The 16,412-nt window shown below is 48.1% G+C and overlaps 1 pseudogene; it reads left to right on the forward strand.

The window, feature by feature from the left end:
- Positions 1-1,897: 1,897 nt before the first annotated feature.
- Positions 1,898-11,559, forward strand: LOC123042227 (metacaspase-4-like; annotated as a pseudogene).
- Positions 11,560-16,412: the final 4,853 nt, after the last annotated feature.

The following is a 16,412-nucleotide window of genomic DNA, read 5'->3' on the forward strand; positions in this document are numbered from 1 at the left end:
GGTGCCAAGGGAGGCGGCACAGCATAAACGACGGGAAGTCGGGACGCGGGGACGGCGGTGGACCGCGGGCCGCGGCCCGAAGGGGCGACGCAGCGGCAGCATGCGGGTCGAGGTGGCGACGGGAAGGCCTTGGGGTGGCAGCGGGGACTGCAGGCCGCGGTGCTATAGCCCGAAGGGGCGGCGGAGCGCGGATCGGTGCAACCGTGGGGACGACCTCGAGGCGGCGGGCAGGGCCGCGTATCGCGACACTATGGCCCGAAGGGGCGACGTAGAGTCGACGCGCGAGTTGATGCAGCCGGGAGGAGAACCACGGGGCGGCGGTGCCGCGGCCCGACGAGGCGACGCAGCGGCAGCCCGTTACTCGATTGGTGAAGGGGCGCGATGAACTCGAGGACGATCTTTACAGGACCTGCTGAGGCGCGCGCAACCGACGGGCCAGGTCGGTCGCGCAGTGTAGTTAAGGCGGATCGCGGCGGGGGGGGGGGGGGGGTTGATCGATCCGATCGCACGCGAGGTTGAGGACATCGCTCGGTGTAGGCGGGGTGACGACGAAGGCTGAGATGAAACCAGCGATGACGGACGGCGTGGGACGACGTGCGGTTGAGCGCGTCAGCACCGACACCCGGGCAGCGTAGCCCGAGCGACCAACAGAGCAGCGGCGCCCAAGCTTGAGGCAGCCGACGAGCCTAACGCAGCCAGGGACGAGGTCGACATAGATCGATGGGCGGGGCGACGCGCGTGGGGCGGCTTTGATGGGCCGTCGCATGGCGCGAGGCCACCGGGTCGGGGCGATGCAGGAGTTCCGGTCAGAGCATGGCGTTGACGGTCATCGTAGGGCGACGGGCGGGCCGATGCACGAACGACGGCTGGCCCTGAGGGGTCGCCTCGGCACGCGTGCCGGGTCCGAGGAGAGGCCGGCTGATCGTGCCAGGGTCGAAGTAGTGGCGCGCAAGGGTCGACGGCGGGCGACGCAAACCGATCTTAGATCGGAAAACCAAAAAGGAAACGTCGATCAAAGCAACCGGCGCGAGAGAGAAAATCTGAATCAAAGGATCAGGAAAAAGACTCTTTAGGGTAGCCGGTCAACATGACGGGCAGACGAACCCTAGGTACAGGCAAGGCGGCCCCCGGCGACGGTCATGGAGGCCGACTGCCCTGGGGGCGGCGCGCAGGACGAAAGCTTCGGGCGGAAGCTTCAATTGGATTGATTAGGCTGATACGATGTTAGACGGGAGATGAGGATTTGGTGAAATAGTTATTGTTATTGTTTGAGCCTCGTGGGCATATATATAGGAGTACATGATCATTTTGGAGTATAAAGTCAAGGTAGAATAAATCTTACGCTATCCTACGTTTTTTAAATAACCTTTACACTCAACAGTGGCGATTGAGGCATTCGTTCGGATCAAAAATACGTGGGTGAGTGACTGGAGGGCCGGCGGTAGATGGTCTCACATGCGGTAGCATCACCAGACCACCGGCCGGTCGGCACGGTTTGCACTCGAAGTGGCACACCTGACATGTGGTTTCGTGAAAGTAATCTTCTCCTGCTGCCCGAGAGAACCGAGCGAAGCGACGGGTTCTCTAGCTAGGCGAGCCAACAAACAGTGACGATCACGCTAATCCGCGGCGAAATGAACCATGACCCCCGCTTCCTTAGCTACTAAGCTAAAAGACTTGTTAATGTTCAAGTGTCAGAATTGTCGTGTCGTCTAGCCGACTCGCGTGCCTGCTCCATTCCCTCCCGGCCGCCAAGCCCTCCCACCCGTCAGATCCCGGCAACGCCAACAGACGCAAAAGCGCAAGCAACTCGGAGCATTCCACGACTGCCAGCAGCCTGACACACACCGCCGGCAACCCGACGGAACCCACTCCCCGATCGCGCGCGTCGCCTGCGATGGGCCGCAAGCTCGCGCTGCTGGTGGGCATCAACTACCCGGGCACCAAGGCCGAGCTCAGGGGCTGCCACAACGACGTTGACCGCATGCACCGCTGCCTCGTCGACCGGTTCGGCTTCGACGAGGACGACATCCGCGTCCTCGTCGACCGCGACGGCTCCCCCGGGCCGCCGCCCACCGGCGCCAACATCCGCCGCGCGCTGGCCCGGCTCGTCGGCGCCGCGTGCCCCGGGGACTTCCTCTTCTTCCACTTCAGCCGCGGCTGCCGGCCGAGACCGGGCAGGACGACGACACGGGGTACACGAGTGCATCGTGCCCAGCGACATGAATCTCATCACAGGTTCGACCGTTCCATCCACTCTATTATTTCTCTCTCCATTTTACGCCTGGTCCAGCTGACTACTGAAGAACTCCGATCCAGTTGAGAGACGGTAGGACTAGCTACGCACGGCCGTCAGATGTGAAAGTGAAACCCATTTTGGAGTCAACGCCGATGTGATGTCCATCTGGTCTGCTCCAGGCCAGGATCAAGCCCTATCCAACATTCCAACTACTAGTTGAACCATTATGCTTGAGATTCATTCTTCGCCTTACGGCCGGCTCACTGATTCATTTGTTTGGCGTTGAATTAAGTGAGTTCAAGGCGATCTTGGCAAATGGCTGGACAAGGGATGGGTTATAGCCTTATAGGAGGCTGGCTCGTTGTTGTACATAGTAGGCTTAGGATTATAGTAAGTACTCCCTCCGTCCAAAAATACTTGTCATTGAAATGGATAGAAAGTACTTCGCAAAAAACAAAAAGAAATGGATAAAAAGAGATGTATCTAGAACTAAAATACATCTAGATACATTCTCTTTTATCCATTTTAATGACAAGTATTTTCGGACGGAGGGAGTACGTATTTAGGTTTGAGTCTGCATCTAGGGCGCCTGGTGCTATGCCATCGCGGAGCGTCACTCCGGTGCTCTGGAGCGGTTGCCTGCTCTCTTTCCCGGTTGTTTTGCGTGGAAGACGACCGCTGCCTGGTGAGACACACAACTGGCTCAGGCTGATATGGGCCTTATTCTTCTCCTCCTTCACCGTCAAGCGGACGGAGGGAGTGGAAGGGGCATATCTCCGTCCAGTCTACTCAGATATGCATGGAGCTTCGCTTGGAGGACAACTTCTGTCCAAAGCTTACTATGTACTTAAAAAAATGGCAAAAGGATAGCATAAATACTAGACTCATGTGGCTCGGTTTTGTGACATTTTTAAGATTTTATTATATATCACGCCCTGGTAATTTTGGTGGATTTTAACAATAGCAAATACCGAGATGATAATAACATTATATTAAAACTAATGGAAAAACTTGATACTTTATTAAACAAAACAAATTTGCTACAAATACAGCAATTTTAACACCATCGAAAAGCGAAATAAAAAGATAACTATGGGGTACCTCCCACCCGCGCTTTCTTTAACGCCTTTAAGCTATGCATCGATATTGTGAAGGATATTCAAGTTTTATCATCTTTCCTTGCAGTAAAGCCATCAATTCCCAAGATGACTTCATAACCATATTTATTTTTTCTTCTTGGGAAATGTTTTAAACCTTTCTTCATGTGGATTTGAAATTTCTTTCATATCAAAAACAGCCCCTAAAGTCCTCAAAAAAGATCTCCCAAAAATAACTGGACATATTGGGTTATGTCTCATATCCATAACAATAAATCCACGGGGACCTAATTCATATTAACAATCAAAAAATCATCAACAACTTTACATATAGGATTTTTTTATGGTGCTATCAGCTAAGTGCACATCCAGTTGACATTGCGTAAAAGGCATTAGTCCAAGTGGATCATATCACCTCTTAGGAATGACAGAGACACACTAGCACCAAGATGACATAGATCATCATAGGTAAAACCATTGATACTTATCTTAATGGATGACTCCCATCCATCTTCCAAGTTCCTAGGAATCATAGCTTCTTGATTATACTTCTCTTCCCTAACAGGCAAAAAAGCTTCAACAATGTATCTAGTCAGATGATTTTGTTGCTCTAGTGAGATAGATTCTCTAGACATATTTCCAAGACCATACTAATTTCAGAGAGTTTGCGATAATTATTATCAAAATCAACACCCTCCAAATTAGTGGGATCGATGGTGCCTACAGTTTGACCTCTTCAATCCCACTTTTATTAGAAATTTCAGATTCTCGGGCTTTTCTATCTTTAGCCCATCTAGTTTGTACCATGCAGAAAGCCTTATTATTGTTATCGATGGTTGCTTGTAACCTTTTAAGATACCATCGGTACAATATTTAGGTGGAGGGTATTTTAATTTTAAAGCTTCTACATCATTAGCAATTGTACCTACCTTATCAAATAAAACTCTCAATCAATCATTTTTTCTGTCAAAGTTTGTTCAATTCTTTTTGTGAAGTGATAAGTTCCTTAATCATGACATTTAGGCCAATGGATGTTCGTTTACACGCGAAAGAATTATTTAAAGGTTATGACCTAGGATAATTATTCCCATATTTTTTATAAGCCTTGTTGTTAAAATTATTCCTAGAAACAAAATTACCCTGAACATGGCCTTATTTTGTTCAGTCGTATTACCAATAGAAAATCACTAGAACATGAAGAATTATTTTTCATGGTTAACATAGACAGAAGCATATCAATATTCTCATTCAAGCTATCAACTTCTTCCACACATAGTTTACTTTTTTGCTTGTTGGAGCCCTCTCAGTATGCCATCATGTTATCGAATAAGGTATTTCCATTTTCTTCAGTCATGTTCATAAATGCTCCATTACAGCTCAGTCTAACAAGTTCCTTGACATGATCTTTAATCTAGCATACAAAATGTGAAGCATCAGCCAATCATCTACTCCATGAGTTGGATGACTTTTAAGAGCATCTCCAACAGATGATGCAAAATACATCACCAAAAAATGCTAGATGTAAGTTTTACATCACCAGAAAGTGGGTTTTACATCACTGAAAAACACCCAACCCCAACAGATGATGTAAAATTAGTGCTCAAACATATGAAGTATAATAGATGATGTAAAACTAGTGCCCAAACATCAAATATAGTTCAAACTACTACATCACACAAACTACTACTACTCCAAGTCTACTTCAACTACATTGAACATAAAACTACTCATCGTCGCTCTTGAACTACTCCCAAACATACTTGGCCATGGGAAACCTGGCCCGGCCTGACTCGGCCCGGTCTTACCCACAGGCTGGGCTTGGGCCTAGCTTTTGAGCCTGAATGACATGTCGGGCCGGTTCTGGGCTCCCCATATTTGCGTTTTAGGGAAGAGGCCCAACCCGAGGCCCGACAGGCTTTTTCACAGATGGGCCGGGCTTGGGCCTGAAATCTAAGCCTGACAGTCGGGTCGGGATGGGCCTGGGCCTAGGTTCTCTGCTTCGGGCTTTGTTCAGCTCAACACAGCCATCAGATGTATCTAGAAATTCACCGGCACAAGGAACTCTGAATCCGCCTGCGTCTTGATCTCCGGGAAGTTGAGCTTTATCCTCTTCCGGCTGAAACGCCATGCGGCGATGTCGTATGCACGTGCAGCCTCGTCGGCGGTCCCGTACGTGCCAAGCCAGTAAAGGCAGCTATCGCTAGTGAACTCAACTTCGAAGTTCCCAGGCGGCTTCAGCCGAACACCGAAGTAGCCGGCCTTGCTCTTGGATACTTTCTTCAGTGGCATGGTGGCGGCGCGGCTGCGGCTTCAAGTAGCCGACGGAGTCGAGGCGCGCCACGGAGAAGCTTAAAATCCCTCAGTGACGCGACAATGGTGGGAAAGCGGTGGATTCAGGCGATTTAGAGGCATGCGGCGGCGGGGTCTGGTGGACGGGCGATCGGTAGAGTACTCGCGCGGGGGGGGGGGGGGGGGGGGGGGGGGGGCTGGCAGTTGGGCGTTCACGCGGCTGTGGCAATTGGATGCAAATATACATCTTGCGCGGCCAAGTGATGTATATTTGCACCACTTGGTTATGCATTTTACATCTGGAGTAAACTCAGATGTAATTTTTTTTACATCTACATCATCTGTTGGAGAGAAGTTTTTATCCTAAATGATGTATATTTCGGTTATTTTTACATTTACATCACCTGTTGGAGATGCTAAGCATGTTTTTCATTCTTTTCCATGATTGAGCTAGATGGTTATTATCATTTTGTTTGAATTCATGATAGTGTTTCTAAGCTGTCTTATCTTTGTAGGAGGAAAATAATGTATAATATAAATTTCGTTACACTTATTTCATGGATTCCCGCACCTGAATTTTTATAAAGGGACTGGCTAGGTCTTAGTCAACTCAGACTTAACCAAGTCTCAGTCAAGTGATAGCATAGTTCCATGAAGTCTAGGTCTAATATAAATTTCCTTACACTCATTTCATGTAAGAAGAAAAAAGAAATCAAAGAAAGGTAGTATCGATTGAAACATAACGAAGTCTCGGTCGATTGGGACTTAGAAAAACTGTTCATAAAAAGGGCTAAAACCCAGATCGATCACAACACACGTGGGACAAGACCGGCCATTGGGGTCAATATCAGGGGGTAGAGAGAGTACATAATGGAGATAAATATATCACCCCACACCACGCAACAGTGGCGAAGCAAGAGCACTTAGCCATGCATGAGCGGAGTAAAACTGGAGCAATGACATCTTTAGGCATATCAAGTAACAAGATAAATCATCACGGGGCAGTCATTAATTTGAATAACTACACCATGCTTAATCCCTATTGCTTGTGTAAAGGTAGAGTTGGCCATGTTTAATTTGCTCTCACTTGTAACAAACGGGCCAAGATTGATTTATCATACACAGACGCATAGTGGAAACACGAGCACCGAGATCACATAGAGCATTAAACTTATTTAACCCAGTCTCTGTCTATAGTTGGTTCAAAGATATCTTCTCGCTTAGCCGGTAGCTTATCATATACTAGCTTTTTATTTTCAGCATCTAACTAACGTACCTTCTCAGTGACTTGATTGAAGAATTATAAGCTTTATCATTTGATACATCGGGTATTGGATGCTTGAGAGTCAATATTTTTGCGAAGCCTTCAACTAAGTACTTCCACCGTCCCAAAATTCTTGTCTTAGATTTGTTTAGATACGGATGTATCTAGTTACGTTTTAGTATTAGATACATCCGTATCTAGACAAATATAAGACAAGAATTTTGGGGCGGAGGGACTATGAAGGTTCGGACACATGGAACTTGTCGAGGTCTTCTAAAGATGCTTCGATACTTCTCATCATGTTAACACTCTCGACCGGATTTATCCTTATTGACTATAACCATGTGCTATGTTTTTGTTTGTTACCACCATATCGGGTAAGCTTGTCCAAACTTACTAGTGGCGTGCACATATTTTTGCCCGATATTGGTACCTCAAGGGTCAGTTATGGGCACGAGCTTGTGCCAGTGATGGATACAAAGTGGGCGCTCACAATGGGTAATTGGCAAGATTGCTACAAATGTGTGCCCTCCATAGGTAAGGATCCACCTATAAGCAATTTCCGAGTAAATTGCATAAAACCACCACTTTGAAGGCAAGCTTTGCGAAAAACACTACAATACATTTTTTTTGCAGAAACACCATGTCTTCGGTAATCTTTTTTCAGAAAACACTGATCGGCGGATCGGGCTCAGATAAGTGAGTTTATGACAGAGGGGGCCCGCCAGTCAGGCTGATGTGGCACTGCTTAACATCTCGCATGTAACGGCAACGTCTGGTAACGTTATCATCCCTATGTGGGTCCACCTGTCATTGGAAGAAAAAAGAAAAAAACTGGTTCATCTTATCTTCACCAGGTCCACCGTCGCTGTTGCCTCGCCAGGCTCGTCGCCGCCGTTGCCTCTCTAGGCCTGCCGCCGCCGTTCCCTCGCCCAGGCCCGCCGCCGCCGTTCCCTCGCCCAGGCCCGCCGCCGCCGTTGCCTCGCCAGGCTCGTCGCCGCCGTTGCCTCGCTAGGCCCGCCGCCGCCGTTCCCTCGCCCAGGCCCGCCGCCGCCGTTGCCTCGCGCAGGCCGGACGCGTCATCCTCGTCGCTGCCGCGGCCGGTGGACGAGGAGCCCGAGTCCCCAGGAGGCAGCACGAGCAACAGCTGGTGGTTCCCGTCGCCCTCCCCGGCCAGGCACCATCACCATCACCAGCGGCGCGGCAGGCCCGATGGATCAGGCGCCAACGGCGACGGGATCTCGAGGTTTGTGGTGTGCCTGAGCCGGCTGGTCCTCCCCAGCTCGGGCAGTCCTCGCCGGCGGTGACAGCAACCGGACCCGTCGGGAACCGCCTCGCCTCCCTCCAGTTCGTCCAGACCCCGTCGGGATCGGGTCACCTCTGCCCGCGTCGTTGGGGCTGCATCGCCGGCGCGGCCACGCCGCTGGCGAAGAAGAGCTCGTCCATGGAGCTGATTGCTTTTTTTATTTTGACGTAAGGGCCTCCTTGTAAAATCCCCCATCTAACGCTGTTTTGACAGAGCCGTTACGCCACGTCGGCAAAATCTGGACCGACCTGTCATAAACATGCTTAAAACGCTCCAATCCGCCAATCAGTGCTTTCTGCAAAAAGATTACCGTAGACACGGCGTTTTTTGCAAAAAAAATGTATTGTAATGGTTTTCGCAAAGCTTGCCTTCAAAGTCGTGGTTTTTTGCAATTTACTCGCAATTTCCAGTAGTGATGGGTGCACACAAGACAAGGATTTATAGTGACGGGTGCACATAAGACAATGATTACAGCGGTTCAGATCCTCGAAGGGAGAGATAATACCCTACCCATGCCTTTGTGGGTTGTACTGATGGTTTCCTCATAGAGCTAGGGTTTATGCATTTGCACGTAGGTGGGTATGTGTAGTCTGTGTAGAGTTGTATTGATCGAGATCTGCTCCTACCTTACAATATATAGATCGACGAGGGGTATAATTACATGGGTCCGAGTCGGTTTACATGGCAGAGATTCAATCAGTTTACAATTAGAAGTACCAAATATGTGTCTTTTTACCCACACAAAAAAAAGTCCTCTACACAAACGTGAGGATGTGCTCCACACAATAAAAAAAGTACCAAATATATGCCCATCGAATCATGCATGCATGCATGCATATAAGTACCAAATGTCTAACAGAAAAATGAGAAATGTGCTTATGGCATATGTCAACCAGCCTTTTCTGCTACTCGCAAAAATAAAAACCCAGCCTTTTCTGCATTTTTACTAATTATATTTTATAGGAGTAGTTAATAGGCTGTTGTCTTTCCAGCTAGCTGATGATCTATTGCCGCACGTTTGCAGGATCAGGCATTTTACCCCCTTGCACTGTAATTTCGTATTTCCAGCTTGTAGATCGAAGTCTCGAGCTAACTTGTCATTTTGTGCAGATGATGATGTGAGTGAACTGGTTCAGAAGGTGCCCGATGGTTGCATATTTACCATTGTCTCTGACTCATGCCCAGGCCCGTCCACAAGGCTGTGCGAGCTGTGCGACGGCACAGGGCCCCCAAATTGTAGGGGCCCCGATCGAAGGAATAAACTGCAAAACCGTCCGGTTCATACGCTGGCTGGCTGGCTTTTCGGATGGTTCGCTCGATCGTGGCTGATGCGCGAGAAGAGGACGCACGTTACGGTGAGGCCGCTATTCAGTTCCATTCGAGCCAACAGGGCCCAGTCGGCCTAGCACCGATCCAAGGTCCAATTAGAAAAACAAGGCAGGCTAGTTACACTACTGGGCCTACTTGTTAGCGGAGCGTGCGTGTGTCCACCACTTCACGAGCGATCTATCGCTCCGGAACGACTTCGTGAGAAAGAACAGGGAGGCGCCGCCTGCCTGCTTCGACGAGGAGATAGCCGCCGATAGATAGCGGCCGCGGCGTCTAGCCGTCACCGCCTGCTTCCAACTGCAGTAGCCACAACTGGCATCCCCCAATATTTTTCAAGGTAAGCCGTAAGCCATAAGCCGGAAGCAAAATAGATGAACGGAAAATTGGCTAGGGTTATTTTTTTGATACAAATCTCTCTCTTTCTGACTCTTTTGATATTTTCCTGTCGTATCTAATGCACTCCCTAATAGTACAGCAGTACTGCTCGATTAGGCATGTACCCATAATCTAATTTCTAATTCTAGTACTAATTCATCGTTCGTGTGCTCGCCTGCTACACTGGCATATTTCTTTCCAATATAAAGATTTTTGTTTCAACAATTACTAGATGGATGATAGTTTTTGGTAGAACATGCTGTCAGTTTACTGTTTGGTAGAACCCTAGATTGGATTTTTTTTTCTGCAAAAAAAAGTACTACATTTACTCTTTAGCATTACAATATATGATATATTTTGTACAAAATAACACATATTGAAATCTTTATAATTAAGTGAAAATATGTTTAGTTATACTATTAGTTATACAATTTTATGTATATTTTTGGGCCCCCTTTCTCATTTCGCACCGGGCCCCTGAATTTCTGGAGACGGCCCTGCTCATGCCACAGCGGTGGCCTGCTTGAGAAGGCCAAGGAGCAGATAGGCGACAGCACCAGGGAGAGTGAGACCCAGTCCGGTGAACCCGAAGAGCCATCTGATTCGCCAACTGGCTTCCGGTCCTTCCTCAAAGCCACTGTCCGGGACGTGTTCAAGTCCAATAGCCACCGCTTCCGAAGCCGATACGGAGGTGAGGAGGAGGAGGAGGAGGCGGATGCACAAGTAGACGTAGAAGCAGCTGAGGACGGCGGCCACACCAAGAGTCGGTCGCTGCCGCTGTCAACACTCATCGAGATGCTCAAGCAGCAGAGCGGGAAGGACGACGTGGACGTGGGCTCCATCCGGATGACGCTGTTCAACGTCTTCGGGGAGGATGCCAGCCCAAAGATCAAGAAGTTCATGAAGGTCATGTTTCTCAAGTACTGTGAGGGCAAGCTAGACGAGCAGGACGGCGTGATGGGCATGGTCGGTGGCCTGGCCTACAAGCTCCTCAAGGCCAAGCTTGAAGGCGGCGACGAGAAGGGGGATGCTTTGAGGCCGGCGATGGAGCAGGAGGTTGGCGGGGAAGAGGAGGTGTACGCGGGGACCAAGTCCTGGGCGCCCAGCAACGGCGTCCTCGTCAGCGGGTGCCAGAGCAGCCAGACGTCGGCGGATGCAACCACGACGCAGGGCTCCTCGTTCGGCGCGCTCAGCAACGCCATCCAGACCATCCTTGAAGGGGAGGAGGGGGAGGTGACCAACAGGGATCTCGTCATGGCAGCGCGGGAGGCGCTGGCCAGGCAAGGATACGCTCAGCAGCCTGGCCTCTACTGCAGCGATGAGCTCCTCCATGTGGCTTTCATTTGCTGAAACATGCATGGATTCATGGTGTGCTTTGTTTCTTCCTCCTCCTTTTTGTGGTGCGCTGTGCACGAGGTTAAAGTTCTCCCTTGTTTCCCTGGGTTAGTTTCCTGTGGCTTTATGTGTAATTGTGTATACGTATGTACTTCATGACAAAACTGTGATCGGATTTTGTTTTACACTAAAACTGTGAGGAGTTAATTGGACTATACGGTTGCAGCTCTCAGCGGCGACAGTTGTAGCTCCGCCGCTGCCCCTCGCCGTTGATGCTCGCTGCAACCGCACTTTGTTAGATTTGGACATCAATATCATTGGATAAATCGCTCAGATCCCTACTATGTTAGATCATAGGTAAGTTTTGTGTTCCTCCTAGGTATGGTAGCTATACCATGAAAGTTTTCGAAACAGACCTTAGTGCCTACATCCACCAACCATTATTTCAAAGATAATTTTGTTTGTGTTGTCTGGATGCAAACATGTTATATAGTAAGTAATATCATTATATCATTAATCTTGTAATAAGTCAAATCATGTGACAACCATGAAGTCTCTATCAACTTCAACATTCCAAAAACATGTTGTGGAATTGGTATTCAACGGCTTCAAAATATGCAAGTATCCCCCCCCCGGGGGGGGGGGGGGGGGGGGGGGAGGTATCTTCTTGAATTAATTCGAAACACCATATTATACTCTTTTATCTTTATGAGTTTACTTTTGTAGATTATCATCAAGGTTTTTAATGAGATAATATCAACATGAGATCATATGTCATACTTTTTGTTTTCCCCGCCGGTTTTTTGTAGTATACACGACATATTTATTGTCCTCTAAACTCTATGATTTTCACATATTGAGTTAAAGAGACAATTATCATGATATGTCATATATCATTTTTCTCCTTATATTTTTTCCACTGGGTTTTTTAAAAGAGTATTCAATGACATATTAGATCGCACTCTTTTCTGTTATGAGTTTTCTCTCGAAGTTTCTCATAAAAGATTTTAAAGAGGCGACATATGCAATACTTTATATTTTTCCCCACTGGATTTTTTTATAGGAAAGTATACAAAACATATTTATTGTTCCCCGAACTCACCGATGAGTTTTCTCCTTTCCCAAAGGTTTTCTTATACGAGTTAGCAAGGAGACAATAATCATTATATGTTGCACCTTTTCTCCTTATTCCATTTTTCATTTGGTTTAAAGGACTTTTAGCAACATATCCGCTCTATTCTCCTCGTATTTTTCCTAACAGATTTTTGGGGGACACTCTCAAGATTATACGGAAGATTCTCAAGATAGTAGATCTATATACAAGAAGATTTCAATGATGAAACATTCAAGGAGCGGGGTTGTACAAGGGGGAGTGTTAGGAATTAATTAGTGAATTAATAGCACGTGTCTATTGTTAATTAGCACATGCTAATTAATGAACCGTCTTTAGCAAGGTGTGTGTCCAACCCCGAAGAGTCATTGTCTCTTCTCTCTCTCTATTGTCAAAAGGCACCTGTTCTGGAGGGATGCCTTCGAACAAGCACCTCTTCTTTACATCTCTTTCCGATGTATATATGTTGGAAATATGCCCTAGAGGCAATAATAAAAGTATTATTATATTTCATTGTTCATGATAATTGTCTTTTATTCATGCTATAACTGTATTATCCGGAAATCGTAATACATGTGTGAATACATAGACCACAATATGTCCCTAGTGAGCCTCTAGTTGACTAGCTCGTTGTGATCAACAGATAGTCATGGTTTCCTGGCTATGGACATTGGATGTCGTTGATAACGGGATCACATCATTAGGAGAATGATGTGATGGACAAGACCCAATCCTAAGCATAGCACAAAGATCGTGTAGTTCGTTTGCTAGAGCTTTTCCAATGTCAAGTATCTCTTCCTTCGACCATGAGATCGTGTAACTCCCGGATACCGTAGGAGTGCTTTGGGTGTATCCAACGTCACAACATAACTGGGTGACTATAAAGGTGCACTACAGGTATCTCCGAAAGTGTCTGTTGGGTTGACACGGATCGAGACTGGGATTTGTCACTCCGTATGACGGAGAGGTATCTCTGGGCCCACTCGGTAATGCATCATCATAATGAGCTCAAGGTGACCAAGGTGTTGGCCACGGGATCATGCATTACGGTACGAGTAAAGTGACTTGCCGGTAACGAGACTGAACAAGGTATTGGGATACCGACGATCGAGTCTCGGGCAAGTAACGTACTGATTGACAAAGGGAATTGTATACGGGGTTTTGATCGAATCCTCGACATCGTGGTTCAACCGATGAAATCATCGTGGAACATGTGGGAGCCAACATGGGTATCCAGATCCCGCCGTTGGTTATTGACCGGAGAGTGGTCTCGGTCATGTCTGCATGTCTCCCGAACCCGTAGGGTCTACACACTTAAGGTTCGGTGACGCTAGGGTTATTAGGAAGACTAGTATGTGACTACCGATTGTTGTTCGGAGTCCCGGATGAGATCCCGAATGTCACAAGGAGTTCCGGAATGGTACGGAGGTGAAGTTTTATATATGGGAAGTTGTCATATGGACACCGGAAAGTTTCGGGGGCTTATCGGTATTGTACCGGGGCCACCGGAGAGGTTCCGGGGGTCCACCGGGAGGGGCCACCCCTCCCGGAGGGCCACATGGGCCGCAAAGGGGAGGGAGCCAGCCTCTGGAGGGCTGGGCGCGCCCCCCACCTTGGGCCCATGCGCCTAGGGTTGGGGGGGGGGAACCCTAAGGGGGGCGCCCCCCCTTGCTTGGGGGGCAAGTCCCCCCTCCCTGGCCGCCACCCCCCCTCTAGATCCCATCTAGAGGGGTCGGCCCCCCTTGCCCCTTCCCCTATAAATAGAGGGGTGAGGGGAGGGCTGCTGGACACACACATCCAAGGCGCAGCCCCTCCCCTCCCCAACACATCTCCTCCTCCGTTACGTGCTTGCGAAGCCCTGTCGGAGTACTGCTGCACCAACACCACCACACCGTCGTGCTGCCGTTGGAGCAATCTTCCTCAACCTCTCCTTCCCCCTTGCTGGATCAAGAAGGAGGAGACGTCTCCCGTCCCGTACGTGTGTTGAACGCGGAGGTGATGTCCGTTCAGCACTTGGACATCGGTGATCTGAATCACGTCGAGTACGACTCCATCATCACCATCCCCTTGCAAGCTTCCGCACGCGATCTACAAGTGGTATGTAGATGCAAACTCACTCCCTTGACTCATTGCTTAGATGAACTCATAGATGGATCTTGGTGAAACCGTAGGAAATTTTTTAATTTTCTGCAACGTTCCCCAACAGTGGCATCATGAGCTAGGTCTATGCGTAGTTCTCTAATGCACGAGTAGAACACAATTTTGTTGTGGGCGTGGATCTTGTCAACTTGCTTGCCACTACTAGTCTTTTCTTGCTTCAGCGGTATTGTGGGATGAAGCGGCCCGGACCAACCTTACACGTACGCTTACGTGAGACCGGTTCCACCGATTGACATGCACTAGTTGCATAAGGTGGCTGGCGGGTGTCTGTCTCTCCCACTTTAGTTGAAGCGGATTCGATGAAAAGGGTCCTTATGAAGGGTAAATAGAAGTTGACAAAATCACGTTGTGGTTATTCGTAGGTAAGAAAACGTTCTTGCTAGAACCCAATTGCAGCCACGTAAAAGATGCAACAACAATTAGAGGACGTCTAACTTGTTTTTGCAGCGATTGATCATGTGATGTGATATGGCCAGAAGTTGTGATGAATGATGAATTGTGATGTATGAGATCATGTTCTTGTAATAGGATTCACGACTTGCATGTCGATGAGTATGACAACCGGCAGGAGCCATAGGAGTTGTCTTTATTTTTTGTATGACCTGCGTGTCATTGAAGAACGCCATGTAAACTACTTTACTTTATTGCTAAACGCGTTAGCCATAGAAGTAGAAGTAGTCGTTGGCGTGACAACTTCATGAAGACACGATGATGGAGATCATGATGATGGAGATCATGGTGTCAAGCCGGTGACAAGATGATCATGGAGCCCCGAAGATGGAGATCAATGGAGCTATATGATATTGGCCATATCATGTCACAACTATATAATTGCATGTGATGTTTATTATGTTTATGCATCTTGTTTACTTAGGACGACGGTAGTAAATAAGATGATCCCTTACAAAATTTCAAGAAGTGTTCTCCCCTAACTGTGCACCGTTGCTACAGTTCGTCGTTTCGAAGCACCACGTGATGATCGGGTGTGATAGATCCTTACGTTCACATACAACGGGTGTAAGACAGTTTTACACAGCAAAACACTTAGGGTTAACTTGACGAGCCTAACATGTACAGACATGGCCTCGGAACACGGAGACCGAAAGGTCGAACACGAGTCGTATGGAAGATACGATCAACATGAAGATGTTCACCGACGATGACTAGTCCGTCTCACGTGATGATCGGACACGGGCTAGTCGACTCGGATCGTGTAACACTTAGATGACTAGAGGGATGTCTAATCTGAGTGGGAGTTCATAATTTGATTAGATGAACTTAATTATCATGAACTTAGTCTAAAACCTTTGCAAATATGTCTTGTAGATCAAATGGCCAACGCTCATGTCAACATGAACTTCAACGCGTTCCTAGAGAAAACCAAGCTGAAAGATGATGGCAGCAACTATACGGACTGGGTCCGGAACCTGAGGATCATCCTCATAGCTGCCAGGAAGCAATATGTCCTAGAAGGACCGCTAGGTGACGCTCCCGTCCCAGAGAACCAAGACGTTATGAACGCTTGGCAAACTCGTGCTGATGATTACTCCCTCGTTCAGTGCGGCATGCTTTACAGCTTAGAACCGGGGCTCCAAAAGCGTTTTGAGCATCACGGAGCATATGAGATGTTCGAAGAGCTGAAACTAGTTTTCCAAGCTCATGCCCGGGTCGAGAGATATGATGTCTCCGACAAGTTCTATAGTTGTAAGATGGAGGAAAACAGTTCTGTCAGTGAGCACATACTCAAGATGTCTGGGTTGCACAACCGTATGACCCAGCTGAACATTAACCTCCCAGATGAGGCGGTCATTGACAGAATCCTCCAGTCGCTCCCACCAAGCTACAAGAGCTTTGTGATGAACTACAACATGCAGGGGATGGTGAAGACCATTCCTGAAGTGTTCTCA

This window comes from Triticum aestivum, chromosome 2B (assembly GCF_018294505.1).
Source record: "Triticum aestivum cultivar Chinese Spring chromosome 2B, IWGSC CS RefSeq v2.1, whole genome shotgun sequence".
Classification (NCBI taxonomy): domain Eukaryota; kingdom Viridiplantae; phylum Streptophyta; class Magnoliopsida; order Poales; family Poaceae; genus Triticum; species Triticum aestivum.